A 15770-nucleotide genomic window follows, 5' to 3' on the forward strand; every position below is an offset into this window, starting at 1 on the left:
ATACAATGACCCTCCACTCGGGGTCTAACTTAAAAGATATCAAAATAAAACTAAACTCTAATTTAACTTTAGAATAAGATTGGCCTTATAATAACAGGAAGCGTATGTAGCACAGAGACTGTGAACACTACAATACGTTTAATTTATCAAGAGGATTAAAACCTCTGGCCTGGAAGGCAAAGTAGCAACTGCGTAACTTCTAAGGTAAGCGGCCTGCTTCGAACTCACGGCTTCCTCTCTTCTGCTTGGCAAAAAGGCCACACTTAAATACTTGGCGTTCGCCAGACAACTTTGCATAAACTCCTTCACGCTTATAATTCTGGCCGGAAGTAAAAAATAAGAAGTGATAGTAAAGATTTAAAATAAAATAAACGTTAGTAAAACTTAAGATCCTTACATACTTCCCGCCAGAGTTAATTAGTTTGAAACTGAGGTCTAAAACGACCTTGTTGAAAAGTTTTAGCTCTAGAAACTAACGCGAGGCCAACCTTTTACAATCATAACTTAGCTAGAAACTAGAAAATTTTAAAAGAAAGAAATTTGTTACAATAGCAGCTCCCGGAATATACAACAATCTTTTTTCTTTTTCATCTGTACTGCATCTAAACAGGAGCTTTATTCAATTCTGGTTCCTTCCAGAGATCTGGAAGGAAAACTAGTTTAATGAAATGTTACAAAATGACATTGCAAATAACATATAGAATATACTTTTCTTAACATTCTTAATTCATTCATGACTATTTTAATTATCTCTCCCCGTGCTCTCTGACATGTGTTGTAAAAGAACACCAACCACGAATGTGTTTCTGTCTACGTGTGCCACACTTCCTCCTACAATCAAAACACTAACGTGTTAAAATTCAACATACGAGACCTCTTAACACACCCTAATTTCAACTCTAGACCCTGAGGTACTATTCTGAAAGTGGCTAACTCTAAAGTGTAGCGTCAGAGAGCCTAACTACATCATTCAACCTTTAACATATATTCGTCATGATTTAATCTTTACAGTCACACGAATAACAAATTTTTAACATTACTTTCACTTTTACCATATCACGGTATTTCTTAACATTCAAAATAACAGTTCACATGTATACAAGAACATATCAACATGCCGTTAATTTTACACATTTGAAAACATACATTAGTAGTACATTGTTAACTTCTATTCTTTTCAAAGCAAGTGCCAATTCTTTCTACATTGAAATAATACTACATTTCAAAAAGTCTTTCAGACTAAAACTTCTTTCTTGTTAGAATGTTTTAAATAAAATTTATACAATAACTTTTTACAATATTTAAGTCTTTATACAACGCTATTATACATCAACTTTAGTTTTACGCGCGAGTAATTGAAAAACATAATAAGAAAATCGGTCACAACTCATTTCTCGCCCTTTTGGCGATAAAGGTAGACCTCGCATGAGGTAAAACTTCTTGAAATCTGCCACTTGCAGTAAGAATGAAAGATTAACTTAAGTTTGTAAAGTAACATAAAATTTTACTTATCTTTGTAATATTCAGACATCCTTTTCTGGGCCCAGTCTTTAAAGGTGCTGCAGACCGTAGCTTGGTTGATCCTCCTTCTTGTACGGGCTCGCCCTTCAGTGCTTTCCTCTGGAAGCTTCCGTTTTTCACCACTACGGCCATCCTTGAACATCTTCCTTCTGTCCTCTGCTTGTGGTCTTGGCCGTTTGAAGGCAGCTGGTCTTGGTGGAACCGGGAAACTTCTGTCGTGATCCTGCTTGGACCTCGTTGTTGGCCGTTCAAATTTTTCTTGTACTTTTTCCTCCGCCGCTGATGGCCCTTCCGCAGTTCGGCGACTTTTGCTGCGGAGAGTTCTGTCGGATGAGTCAATCTTCCGTTTCACAGCTGGGTTATAGTTGCCGTCCTTTCTCCCGGTCTTTTCCACATACGTCGTCCTTCTCCCTTCTTCATTCTGGGGGTGTTCGTGAACTCTGTTTTTTGGACGGTGGAACGGCTTCTTTTTCTTTTTACCTTCAGTTTTTCCGCGGGGCAATTTTCTTTTCACTTGCTTCCGTCTCTCATTGGCCTGCCCTTGTACTTGTCGTTTTCCCACGTCTGGAACTTGTACCTGCGGTGTCTGCCGTACCGGATCCTGCAAAAGATCTGAAAAGATTTGCATTTTATTACGATCGAAGTAGGGCTTGATTTGATCCATATTTGCGGAACAGGTTTCACCATTTCTTGCCTTTAACACTACAACAGCGTGAGTTATTTTTTCTATAACATATGGTCCTTCAAAGCGTGGAAAAAATTTGGCAGTTTTATCTTCTGGTGCTGAAGAAAGTGAATGCTTAATTTTTAGTACTTCATCCCCTACTTTATAAGTTACTCCCCGTCGTTTCAAGTCATAATACAATTTTTGTTTTCTTTGTGCTACTTCCGTATTCTTTTTTGCTTCTTTTATTAGTTTTTCTATATCACCCATTTTAAATTCTGGGGCTCTTTGTTGCACATAAAATAGTTTATCTAACGGTGTTATAACCTTTCTGCCTAGAAATAACTCAGCAGGAGTTTTGCCCGTTGTATCATGTTTTGCGGTCCTAAGGGCGAAAGCAAATTCATTGACATAGTTATCCCAGCTTTTATGAAAATTTTTAACATAACTACGGATAATTTTCACTATATTTCTGTTGACCCGTTCCGCTATATTTGATTGCGGCCGATACGGGACCATTTTTAAATGACGTATGCCCAGTTTTTGGCACATGTCTTCAAATATATTACTTACAAATTGAGGACCATTATCCGATATAACTTTTAGGGGCGCCCCGTATTTTAAAATATATTTATTTAAAATAGAATCGGTAACTAATTTCGCGGAGGCTCGTTTTAAGGGAACAATTTCGGTCCATTTACTAAAATGATCAACTATAACAAGGAGATAGCGACTTTTGTTTAACTGACTTTTTGGGAAAGGGCCCAATAAATCGATGCCGATTATTTCATTTGGAAATTCGGATTTAATACTATTTAGAAACCCGGCCGGGCGGAAATTAATATAATTAACGGCTTGACATGTTGGGCAGGACTGGACATACGCCCTTGTTAACTTTTGCAGTTCAGGAAAGTAGACTGCCTCGCGTACGCGTTGAGTAGTTTTTCGAGTACCAGCATGAGAAGCTAAAGGGCTGTCATGGAGCTCTTGCAGGATATTTAATCTAAGACTAGCTGGGATAACAGGTCGAAATTCGTTGTTGGAATTCGTAGTTTTTGTATAAAATAATAGACCATCTATTAGTTCGTAATGGGCCGCCCTATTTCTTATCGCCACAATATCTTGGTGGCTAAAATTTTCAGGATCCTTCAAATACTCATAAATACTTCCAAACTCAGGATCCTTACCCAGTTCGGTTATTACAGTTTCTCGGGAATTTATTGTACACGCTGTCAGCATTGCAACTTTTACGGTATTACCCTGTTCGTCTAATTTAATTCGTGATAGGGCATCTGCTACGATATTTTCCTTTCCGGGGGTATGCTTGATTACCAAATTATATTCTTGCAGCTTGAGTGCCCATCTTATTAACCTTGGGGATAAATTTTTCCCAGAGTACAATCTAGTTACCGCCGCATGATCAGAATATACTGTTATCGGCGCCTTTCCAAAATAGACTCGGAACTTTTGCACTGCTAACAGAACTGCAAGTGCCTCTCTCTCGGTCGCGGAATAGTTTCTTTGTGTTTGATTTAAAGTTCGGCTAAAAAATGCCACTGGCTGCTGATTTTGCGAAAGTACCGCTCCTACCGCATAATCCGAAGCATCCGCTGAAATTTCTAAATTCTCATCCTTTTCAGGAAATTTCAACACAGGGGCTTGCGTTAATGCTTGTTTTAATTTTTCGAAAGCACTATTGGCTTCGGCCGTCCACGAGAATCTTGCCTTTTTCCTTTTTAATTTTAACAATGGCTCAGCGATAGCCGCAAAATCTTTTATAAAGGACCTATAATATGAACAGAGTCCTAGAAAAGAAGAGAGCTTCTTTGCCGTGTTTGGAGTCGGATACTTTTGTACAGCGATTATTTTTGATTCATCTGTCTCGATCCCTTTTTGAGATATTTTGTAACCTAAATATTTTAATTCAGGGGCTGCAAATTTTCACTTTTCGACATTAACGTTTAGACCGGCCTCGTTTAATAAAGAAAACACCTGTCTTAAATCCTGTACATGTTGGTCTAGATTATCACTAGTAATAATGATAATCGTCTAAATAGATAAATGTGGACTTTCCGAGAACAGGTCTTAACACAATGTCCATGCATCGCTGAAATGTTGCTGGGGCGCCTGAAAGGCCAAACGGCATTCGCAAAAATGCATAAGTGCCAGACTTGGTTATAAAAGCAGTCTTAGGCACGTCCTCAGGCCTGATCCCTATTTGAAAATAACCATTCGTTAAGTCTAAAGTCGTCATAAATTTGGTTGATTTTATGTTCCTTAAAATTTCTTCTATAATCGGTAACGGATATACCGGATATTTCGTTATGGAATTTAATTTACGGTAATCAATAGCGAATCTCCACCTTTTTGGATGCTCCAAAGGATAATCATTATTTTTCTTACATAAAACCACCGGACTAGCATAACTACTTGAGATAGGCGTTATGATCTTTTTACGTAGCATATCGGTAATATGCCATTCTATAATTTTTTCCTTATTCTTATCATACCGGTATGGTTTTTGACGAACCGGCAATGCATCTCCGGTGTCAATACTATGGTTAGTAACCTGGGTAAATCCTGGAATATCACTAAATAAGGAAGCAAATTCACTTACCACTTGTCGGATTCTATCTTGCTCGTCATTAGGCAGGTGGTCAAGATTTAACCTTGGCGGTTCAACCTTTTCTACACGCACTGGTTTCATCGTCAGCTTAAGAGACGCTTCATTAAAATCCAGTGTAGCTTGTGCGTCTGAAAGAAAGTCTACTCCTAGGATTAAGTGTGCTTGCAAATTCTTTACTATAAAAAACATCACCTTTACTTGTTCGTCCTTGATACGGATGTACAAAGGTACTTTACCTACGCACTTACATTGTTCTCCTTGCGCCGCTAATACTGTTGTATTATCCGTATTATATATGCGGTATTTGCGAAAATACTTTCTAAAAAAGACTTCTGCCACACAGGAACACTGCGCGCCGGTATCCAGGAGTGCGGTGGCCGGGATATTATTTACCAAGACTTCAATCTTCGGAAGAGTTAAATTTTTCACCATTACTGTATTTAACTTGTAGGAAGAGGGGTTTTCGTGGCCTTCGGATTTCCGCACCCTCTCGTCAGCAGAAATCCGTTTTAGTTTAAATTATTTTTCCTTTCGGTGCTTTCCTTCTTTCTCCACTGGCCTTGAGACTTTTTTCCTGGGTTGCTATTGAACTGTCGACGTTCGCCGGCTGTTTTTGAATGCTCGGGTTTCCTTGCCCACTGATTCGCTTTTTCTCCGTAGCCATGTGCTTGAGTTTGCTGTAGTCTTGGCGTACCAAATTGGTTTCGCTGTTGATATTGGCGTCTTCTTTCGACGTCCGCCGTTCTTCTACTTTCAAACTGGATTGCTAGCTGAAATAACTTTTCCAGTGTAGTCGGATTTCGTAATTCAATAAAGTCTTGCACTTGGGGTAGTAACCTCGGCAAAATCACTTGAATTATTTCAGGATCCGGACGGTTTCCATACAAGAGCTTGAAAACGTGAATTTTTCTTAAAATAAAACTCGAGAGGTTTTCCATTCTTTGTTGATATATACTGAAAAGTTCTGTTTCTAATTTCGCACGATCCCTTACAACAGGGAAGGCTTTTAGTAGGGCAGTCTTGAAATTTTCGTAGGTATAGGTGGGACTTCCTGCTTGACCCAAGAGACTTCTGCCGATACATTTGAACCAGTTAAGCGCTTGGCCCCTCAAAGCGCTGGTAGCTAAGGTAACTTTCTGAAACTCGTGCACCGGGGTAGAGCATGAAGTGGTCATCCAATTTTTCCAAAAAACTGGTTACCTGTGAGTTTCCATTAAACGTTGCTTCTGGTTTCATCGAAGCGCGCATGGTCTGGACGATGTACCCAAATCCTTCCAGGGCGGCAGCTGGCATTTCTGGATTCTGAGCTGTTTCTGCAGGCAGCACAGGTTCTTCTTGAAACTCGGCCATGGTTATTTTTCGTCGGGCGCCACTATCAGGTTCAATGTTTCTTCTAACCTTCTTCGGAAACATACAATGACCTGACTAGAACAGAGAGCTTACTAAAGCTATGTTCACTAATTGTAGTAAGTAGACAGGATACAGACGAAGGGTATACAAAACCCTTTATTTTTTCTTTATGTACAATGACTTCCGTACTTCGGAATACAATGACCCTCCACTCGGGGTCTAACTTAAAAGATATCAAAATAAAACTAAACTCTAATTTAACTTTAGAATAAGATTGGCCTTATAATAACAGGAAGCGTATGTAGCACAGAGACTGTGAACACTACAATACGTTTAATTTATCAAGAGGATTAAAACCTCTGGCCTGGAAGGCAAAGTAGCAACTGCGTAACTTCTAAGGTAAGCGGCCTGCTTCGAACTCACGGCTTCCTCTCTTCTGCTTGGCAAAAAGGCCACACTTAAATACTTGGCGTTCGCCAGACAACTTTGCATAAACTCCTTCACGCTTATAATTCTGGCCGGAAGTAGAAAATAAGAAGTGATAGTAAAGATTTAAAATAAAATAAACGTTAGTAAAACTTAAGATCCTTACAGTACATCTACCATATACTGTATTTATCTTCTTTTCAAATCGCGCCAACATAATAATTACGTCAAATTTATTTTCTGGGCATGTGCAGTATGCGACATTCGTTTAACACTGTTCAACTCAATGTGCGATCTGCCATTACGCGTCCTTGGGGTCGCGAAAAAATCTCAGTGATAAAAAGGGGTCGCGACTGAAAAAAAGAAACCCTGTTTAGACAATGATGCGCATAACAATTTTTCAGTTTTAACAACCAACGTCGTCATTTCCGTATGCTTTACTTCTAATATAATTCAACAGCTTTTATGCAAACATCATGATACTTTTTGTTTTGTAGGGTTCCTCGCCCTTCGTCTATGATAAAACGGCGAGGAACCTAGCGAACTATGTAGCGACTTATCTCTGAGTTCAAACAACTAAGATGTAGACTCGAGAAGGGTTAAAATACCCTTTTATTCACTCAAATAAGAATAACAGTAGCCCCCTTCTCGGGCTTACAGGAAAGTCTCTACTCGAGCTTTAACTCAGAATAATAAATAAGAACTAAACTCAACTAACCGAGACTTAGCCAAAGCTAGACACAGTTGTTTACGTAGTTGGCTCTTAAATTAAACTAGCCGGCGAATATTAATAGGCACGTATAATACGGCCGAGCGTAACAGCTTCAAGAGTGACTTAGCCAGAAGCCAAACCCCCGCCACTAAGGACTCTAGGCTGTCTCTATCGAAGTTAGCTGAACCTTCCTTAAATAATTCTTCTAACTCATTTGCATTCAACGCGATTCTAAAAACTTATTCTGGTAGGGAGTTGTAAGCGGAAACAAGAATTGAAAGGAAAGGTTAAAATAACTGTTATAAAATTAAAATATACCTATAAAAGTATTTATTTTAAATACAATATAAACATTTAATTTTCTGTAATTAAAAACCAAAATTACATTATATGTTATTGTACTGCACAATCAAATACAATTTTAATTAAGAAAAAAAGAATGGGTAGACATTTGATTATGTCGATATTAAATTAGAAGGGGAAAAAAAAAAAAAACAGTTTTTACGTATGACTAACTATATATAATAAAATACAATATAATCCAAAATTTCGTATTATAGACCTTTCTATTTACTGAAACAACAAATTAGATTTCGCTTGCAAACAAATAAGTGGAAACGCTATTTAAAGTTTGTAGAGTCATTAGGATTTTTTTTTTTTGGAAGCCGGAGAGATGAAAAATTAGCAACCACCTTCGCCGGAAATCGAACCACGTACCTCTGGAACACGGCCCAGCGTGCAGAACCACTACACCACGAAGGCATGCCAAGAAGGCGGGAGAAATACCTTATAAACTTCCCCTTTTAAACGGCGCATGAGGTTTTTAGGGGACCTAATCGCCAAATTCTGGTAGTGAAGAATCATCATTCACCCCCTTTTTAGTTCGGGCGCCACTGTAGAGTCATTAGGATTGTTTTGGAAGCCGGAGAGATGAAAAATTAGCAACCGCCTTCTCCAGGAATCTAACCACGGACCTCTGGAATACCGGCCCAGCGTGCCGAACCACTACACCACGAAGGCGGGAGAAATACCTTATAAGTTCCTTGTTATTTATAACACGGGATTGGCGGGACGTCATGCGCTGTTAACATCAATCCCCCCCCCTTATGTTTTTTCCTTGTTTTTGGATTAATGGTAAACTTCTTTTTTGAGTTATTAGATTTTCATCTGAGCTATTCAAGTTGCAATTTTTTCGTTAATTCAAGTTGCAATTGAATCATAAGTATATTTACACGAGAACATTTAATAATTTAATTTATTATTTAATTTTAATTTCAATTCTTCGTGCTTAAGATATGTTGTAGAACGTTTCCGCAAGACAATCTGGATACAAACACACTTTTTGAATCACCCTATCAGGGGGAGAGAGTGAACAGTTTTTTTGTGGGGGGAAGGGCGGAAAAGTGAATTTTGCCATTTTTTCCTCGATCATTTTTTTTAATACGTATGACGTATCAAAAGTTGGCATATAATAACGGTTATGATTAAAAATTTCAAAATTATTACCTCCTAGTCCTGACAGTTTCAGTATTCGCTATAATTTCTCGGTCATAAACAAACTAAAGAGAACATTAAAATGTTTTATAAGCTGTACTATTAATAACTTTTAGCCAACCAGCAGCCGAGCGGTAAAGACGCTGAACACTGGTAATTCGGTCCGAGGTTCGAATCCCGTTAACAGGGAGGCTGCATGGGCGTTTTCGTGGTTTTCCCCATGTGTAACGTGTATACGATCCACTTTCCCGTGGAAAGTCCTCCACGAAGGCATCCCTTCCTTTAGGCATAACCCTCGTGTTCTTTGCCATAATTAAATAATCCAATCTACTCCAATAATCACTTTTATTTGCATATGTGTTCAGTTCATAATTAAATACGATTACTTTTATACAAAATTTCGGGATTTGTACATGACACGATAAAGCTTCAATTTTTTTTTTTTATGAAACCAAGGCCTAATTTCTAAAATTAGAAATGCAGAAAAAGGCATGAAAATTCGCCAGGAAAGGTGAAAAAAAATAATGACAAATTAATAATTACAAATTAACATTTCGAATAATTTAGCTGTCAAATTTAAAAATTAAAGGAAAAAAATTGGAATGCTGAAAAAAATCTTATAATCATAAGATTAAAAAGAAAATATAATCTGGCCTTCATATGCAAATTTCAGTTTGCGAATCAACAACCTGAAACAATTTTAAGCTAGGCAATTATGATAGATAGATAGTGTTTTTAGTTTAAAAATTTGTTCTCTAGAAATATATAGGATATAAAATATTATATTTAAAGTAAGTTGTGCAAAGTCAATTATATATAGAGAAAAAGTCCCATGATATTGCTTTAGCATAAATTATCATTACGTAAGGTCATATGCATTTATGTATTTCCTGAATGTTTGCGCAGGATACTTGCTGCAGACATTCCTGCAGCTATCAGTATTTTACCCAAAACTTGAAATTTACCTATTCAAAACAATTGACAGGTTGGAAAAGATTTCATTCAAGGTGTTTAATAAAGAAAAAAAAAATACGAATCAATAAGTATTGAGCAATTAAGATTAAATTAAAGCATTATGAAATTAAATTAAATTAATCCTAAAAATATCCGAAAGATTTCAGGTTTTAAATTATGTCCAAAGGGGCGTTTTTTTAACATTTTGTGTGTTACTTTATTTATTAAATATCCCACTTAAACCATAAAATTCAGTCCACGAGCAATATCCTAAAATAATTTTAAAATGAGCATATCTTTAGAATTTCTGATACACAGTCTCGGGTGTTGAAAATAAAAATGTTTTTTTTTTTTTCTGTACAACGTTGCCAGTGCTAGCTTTTGAAATCCTTAAGTTTGTTAATCAAAAATTAGTTAAAGTCTTACAGAATATGAAATCGATAATAAAACAAATTCCAAATTTGGGCTTCCAGATGGGCCCATATTCGCAGGAGGATTACGTTATTCAAAATTTAATGGCTCTAGGTACTGTTGTCTTATCACAATGGGAGATAAATACATACATTTATGCAGATTCCTCATTATTTAATTTCTTTAAATATAATGCAGGGCGATAATATTTGGTGGCAACAATTTGAAAAGTGAAACAACGCTTGTTATGAATCAATGCAAAATGCCAAAACGAAATTAATAGCCCTTCTGGGCAATTAAATTGCCCCTTTGGACTAATAAGAATCAAAATACGGTAACGTATAAATAAAAATTATGCAAAATGAAATTAATAATTATAAATAATAAATTATGAATAGAAAATAATTGATAAAATAATTATTTAACTTAAAATGATAGATCTTAAAAATGAAATGAAGTAATGAAAATAATTTAAGGTGAGTAAACTAATGATATATGACATGGAATGTTGGATAATAGAACTTTTAATGAATAGCTAATGAAGCTTTCTTAATTAGATGCGTTCAATTTAGCGATATCTCTGCTCCGAAAAGGATATCGTGTCGATATGAAGTGCCACCCCCAAAGCTTTACGGAATTTTTTGTGTAATCTGTGCTTGCTAAAGAAAGTGAGATGTAGTGTTAGTACCTAATATTAATACTAATTCTACAAACTGCTAAAAAAAATGTTGCTTTAGTTACACAACGTTCATCCAAATATTGCGATTTGCTTGTTGAACAATGTATGGAGCAATTGTTGAACAATGCTTTATGAGGAGACCCAAACAGTAAGCCCTGAATAATATACACAGTTTCACTTAATAATACATAATCTTAATTTTTGTACTTATATTCATTTCTTTATTTATAAGTTGCAAAAGGGTTTTTTAAAGTACGTAGACTCCTACTACTGTATTCAAATATAATGCATTTAAAAATGCGAACTTTGTAAAAATCTATGAAAATGCATAGTGCTGCCATCTATTAAATTCCTAAGTTAACATTTAAGATTTTCTCTGCTTTGGTATGGTGCTGCCATCTGTACAGTCTCCACGTTAATAATTAGAGATTGATTTTATTTTAGAATACGGTTCAACTGCCCATTAAATTCCAGGAAAGCTAGGATAGGTGTTATAAATCTTAAATCAGCATGATTGTATTTTCTTTATTTAGCGGGAAAAACTGGCAACAAGACAAGTTTTTCATAATTCTGCTTTTAAAATTTCCACAAAAATAGGTTCCTGCTAGCAACTAAGGAATATAAAATTTTTTCTTTAGCCTTAAAAAAAGAAATAAGCGATTTCTTTAAAAAAATTTTGCGGAATAAGTCTTAAAACTTTTTGATTAGCGATCTTTCTCTCTGTCTTTTAAAATTATAGATATATTATGCATATAGTTTTATTACAATTTATTCACAAAAAAATTAAATATCTTTCTTTCTCTCTCTTCTTATTAAATATACATTACTTAAATCTAAAGTTTGTAAATCATTTTTTTAAAAAGTAGACTTAAATGCATTGATGAGTTTATGTTGCATTTATTTGTCATATAATCATGAAACTGACTGAATTTCTTAAAATTAGAAACCAAGCATGTTTAGCATTATGTCTATATAAAATAGATATTACAACTATTAATACTTGACTAACGGCATTTAAAAACGCGTGCAAAATAATTAAGAATATTCGATTATGATTCATATTTCTTTCAAAAATTAAAGGAGACTGAAAATAGATAGGGTTAAAAAGACATTTCTGAATTTTTGAAGATCTAAGAAATAGCTTCTTCATGGAATTAAATTATACAAATCATTATTAACTATATTAAAAATTAACAGATGTAACAGATGAAAGTCATTGCAATTTATAAATCAAAAAGCAAAATCTCCAGATATTTAGTAATATTCTTTGTGCCTATCTGCTCTTTTATTTTAAAATGTAATCGATAATGGAAAAGCTAAATTAGATTTTTAATCTTCACATATATTCAGAACTTTGGCTATTATTCTTGAAATTAAATGCAAATAATGACTAATCTCTCAACCCCATGTTAATTTCATTGGTTCGGGCAAAAGACAGAAAAAATAACGTAAGTTGACTTTCATGTATCTTCCTCAGTTGTGTCCTGAAAATTTCATTTCATATTTTCCTTGGGACGCCTTCTCATAAAATATGCATTTTATGGGAATTCAGAACAGATGTGGGGTGATGATGGTACATTACTCTGATGGTGCGACTACATGTGGTAACTGGTGTTGCTTGCATATTACATATTGCATACTGAACTAAAAAAATACATTTAATATAAATATATGAGAAGTTCTGTTAACAGTACATAATATTACTGAAGGTGAGGAAACGATTATTGTAAGTTACTGTCCCCATTATATGAAGATCTTGCTAGTGACAAGTGTCTGTCTAATCGAGAGTTTAGAAGCATTCTTTATGCTTTGTTTAAAACAGTTTGCAGACTGAATTAGTCATGCCCTCTTAATGTTTCAGTTGTACTTTAAGTCCTCTGATTTGTTACAGTTGAAACGATATCAGAGGAGCAACAGGATCATTGGTCCATCAGCTTCCATGAAATAGAGAGGTTTGGTGACAGACACAATGAAAATCGCTAAAATCCCTTGACACTGGCCGTGAATTTATGATTTTTCTAATGTCAAGTGGAGCCACAGGTGAATGAACTATTGCTTAAAATGGATATTAAACATATGCCTACTTCAATTAACAATGTGAAACTGAAATTTGGAGTGCTAACTCAAAAAAATTGATTCTGCAACTTTTACAAAATTTGGCACTTTGATAAGATGAGCTGCAGAATCAGGCTATGGAAAAAAAAATCAGTATGCCATTTAATTAAAAGTCTAATTTTGTGTCAAAATATGCATTCAGCATGACATTTCAGAAAAAGAACAATTTTGTGCCAAAATATGTATGTTACAGCAATGCTTAAATCATGCTTTTGAGACATGAAAAACCGGTGTACTCCAACTGCGCTAATGAAAATCCCCCCCCCTCGTCCCGGTATAGTCCAACTGCGGCAATCAAAATTTCTTCCTCCCTTTGCCTACAGGGTTACAATTTTACTTTTCGAAGCCGATTGTAGCCAAGAGGAAAATAAAAATAACGAATTACAATTACATATCACAATCACAAGAACAAGTAAAGAATATCTAACAAGCAGGCTAATTACTTGAATAACAGTAATAAATGTGAGAACTAACAAAGAAAATAAAAGTATAAGAAATGGTAAACATACATATTAGCATTACAAACATCTTTCATTAATTATAATTTCGAGGAAGGAGTATTACAATAATATCATAAATCAAATAATTGTAAAGCATACCAATTATACTTTTTATAAATTACATCAATAATAGTCAAGATGTCTAAACTAGACTGGAAAATTTAGTATAGCTCAGTGGCGTGCAAAAGATTTTTCCGTATCAAAGTGTGCTGGAAATATTTTTTGTTAATAAAAGTAATCATATAAATATTTGCAGAAATTAATAGTTAAATTGAAAAAAAAAAGATTAGTATGAAATCTATTATAACAAATTATATTATTATTATAAATCTATTATAACAACATTACTATGTGTTTGAACACTGACATTTAAATTGTAAATAAATTTAAATTACTATGCTAACAAGTTTTCTAAAATTTATCTAGAAGAAAAGAATTAAGTAAACAGTACTGCAAATTAATATAATCAATCAGGCCCCTCAATAAATAAAAGCTGATTTTTTTAACCAAAAATTAAAAATTGAGATGCAAAAGTTTGTGTAATATACTTGGAAATATCTGAACACATAATTAATTAGAAACACATAATTAAATTAATAACAAAATTAAGCTTAATTTCATTCAATCTAAAACAAGCAATCGATCAGGAGCTTCGCATAACTGAAGTTTTATTGCTATTTTACGTAGATTTGCATATAAAATTAATATTTGCATTTGTGAAACAAGTGAATAATGTACTGATAGTCAACAGGAATTAAAATAACAGTGGTTAAAAATATGAATACTTGTCAGAAGGTATGCAAAGTTGCCATAGCTAGAGAAATTGAATGATTACAGAAAACTCAAGTTAAGTGCTACAGTGTGAAAAGAAAATTCTGGAATAAACATGTTAAGAAAATTAGATGGAGAAATAATCCTTAATTTATTGATATCCAATATAAACTCTATGCTTTTGGAAAATGTTACATATAATTTGCATCGAGGTATCAATCACCGAAACTGAGCTAATTTCTTTTCCTTATTTTTTTTTTTTTTATTAGAGGATTTGTAAAAAGATATGCAAAGGTGAAAATTTTTACAATATTTTTAAAGAATAAATTAAAAAAGTATTTTTACTTCATGAAGTGAAATTTTTATACTACATTTTGACACAGTAAATAAGTAAAAAAAAAAAAAGAAAGAGCCGGGGGTTCACTGGGACTAGAAACTCGGGTCGAACTACCAATGTTTAGTGACTTTTCCGCTTGATCATAAGACCTTTTGAAATTAGGCTGAACGATATATGAAAGAAAATAGAAGATACAGCACACGTAAGAAAAAAAGTGGGCTGAATTAGAGATTTACATGTTTAATGAATGAGTTAAACTTACCTGTATGCAATTATGAAATATTAGGAATGTAGCATAAAAGCATGGGTGACGAAGGCAATGGCAATCTAAATCATTGTAATCTAAATGTATAACATTATCAGTATCTGCTATTAATTTCAATACTGCTGAAAAAATTATAAATTAATTATATTATAAATCGCATGAACTCGTTGCATTATAAATTACAACAGTTTGAAATATTATTAGCGTGATTTAGCGACCATCTTTGATAACAAATAATTTCAAGTAATTAATTTTAAAAATAATTGAGCCTGAAACTAGGTTAGAAAATATGCTACATGCTGAAGATTAAGCTTTGCCAAGGTGTTAAAAACATCTTCTGTTAACTAGAGTTATGATGCAAGAATTTGTAAAAATTATCATTTAAATATAAACTGGCATAAATACAATACAAAATATATAAATTCTACATACATGAAAATTTGAGTACAGTGCAACAATATGTGAAACAGAAATGGATTAAAAGGGAACTGAAAATCCCAGGATATGAATATAAGGGAGTTTGAATTTTTTTTTGTTGATTATGAAAAATTCTGTAGACGCTCATAATTATCAATTTATTAATTAAATGTGTATTAGAAATTAAATGTATGCCAAAGTACATCAGGTGGAAAACAGAATAAATATTTAAACATTTCTAGTATTAAAATATGTAAGAATATGTAAGAAAGTTAAATAACTTTAAAATAACTTCAATGACTAAAAATGAAAAGCTTAATATGGGAATATATTGCAATAATATTGGTGTGAATTTAGAACGACTTAAGATGTCTAATTTTTAGATTTAATAAAGAGAATTTTTTAAATTCAATTAGAACTGTTTACCTAAAAATGTTAATTTGAAAACCATTCTGCTATCTAAGAAGATTTGTTAATATTTATCTAGACAAGAAACTTATTTAAGGTGCGCTGCAAATCTGATATTTG

This window comes from Stegodyphus dumicola, chromosome 11, assembly GCF_044657685.1.
Source record: "Stegodyphus dumicola isolate Sdum_Otavi_A_Nest chromosome 11, ASM4465768v1".
In the NCBI taxonomy this organism is placed as follows: domain Eukaryota; kingdom Metazoa; phylum Arthropoda; class Arachnida; order Araneae; family Eresidae; genus Stegodyphus; species Stegodyphus dumicola.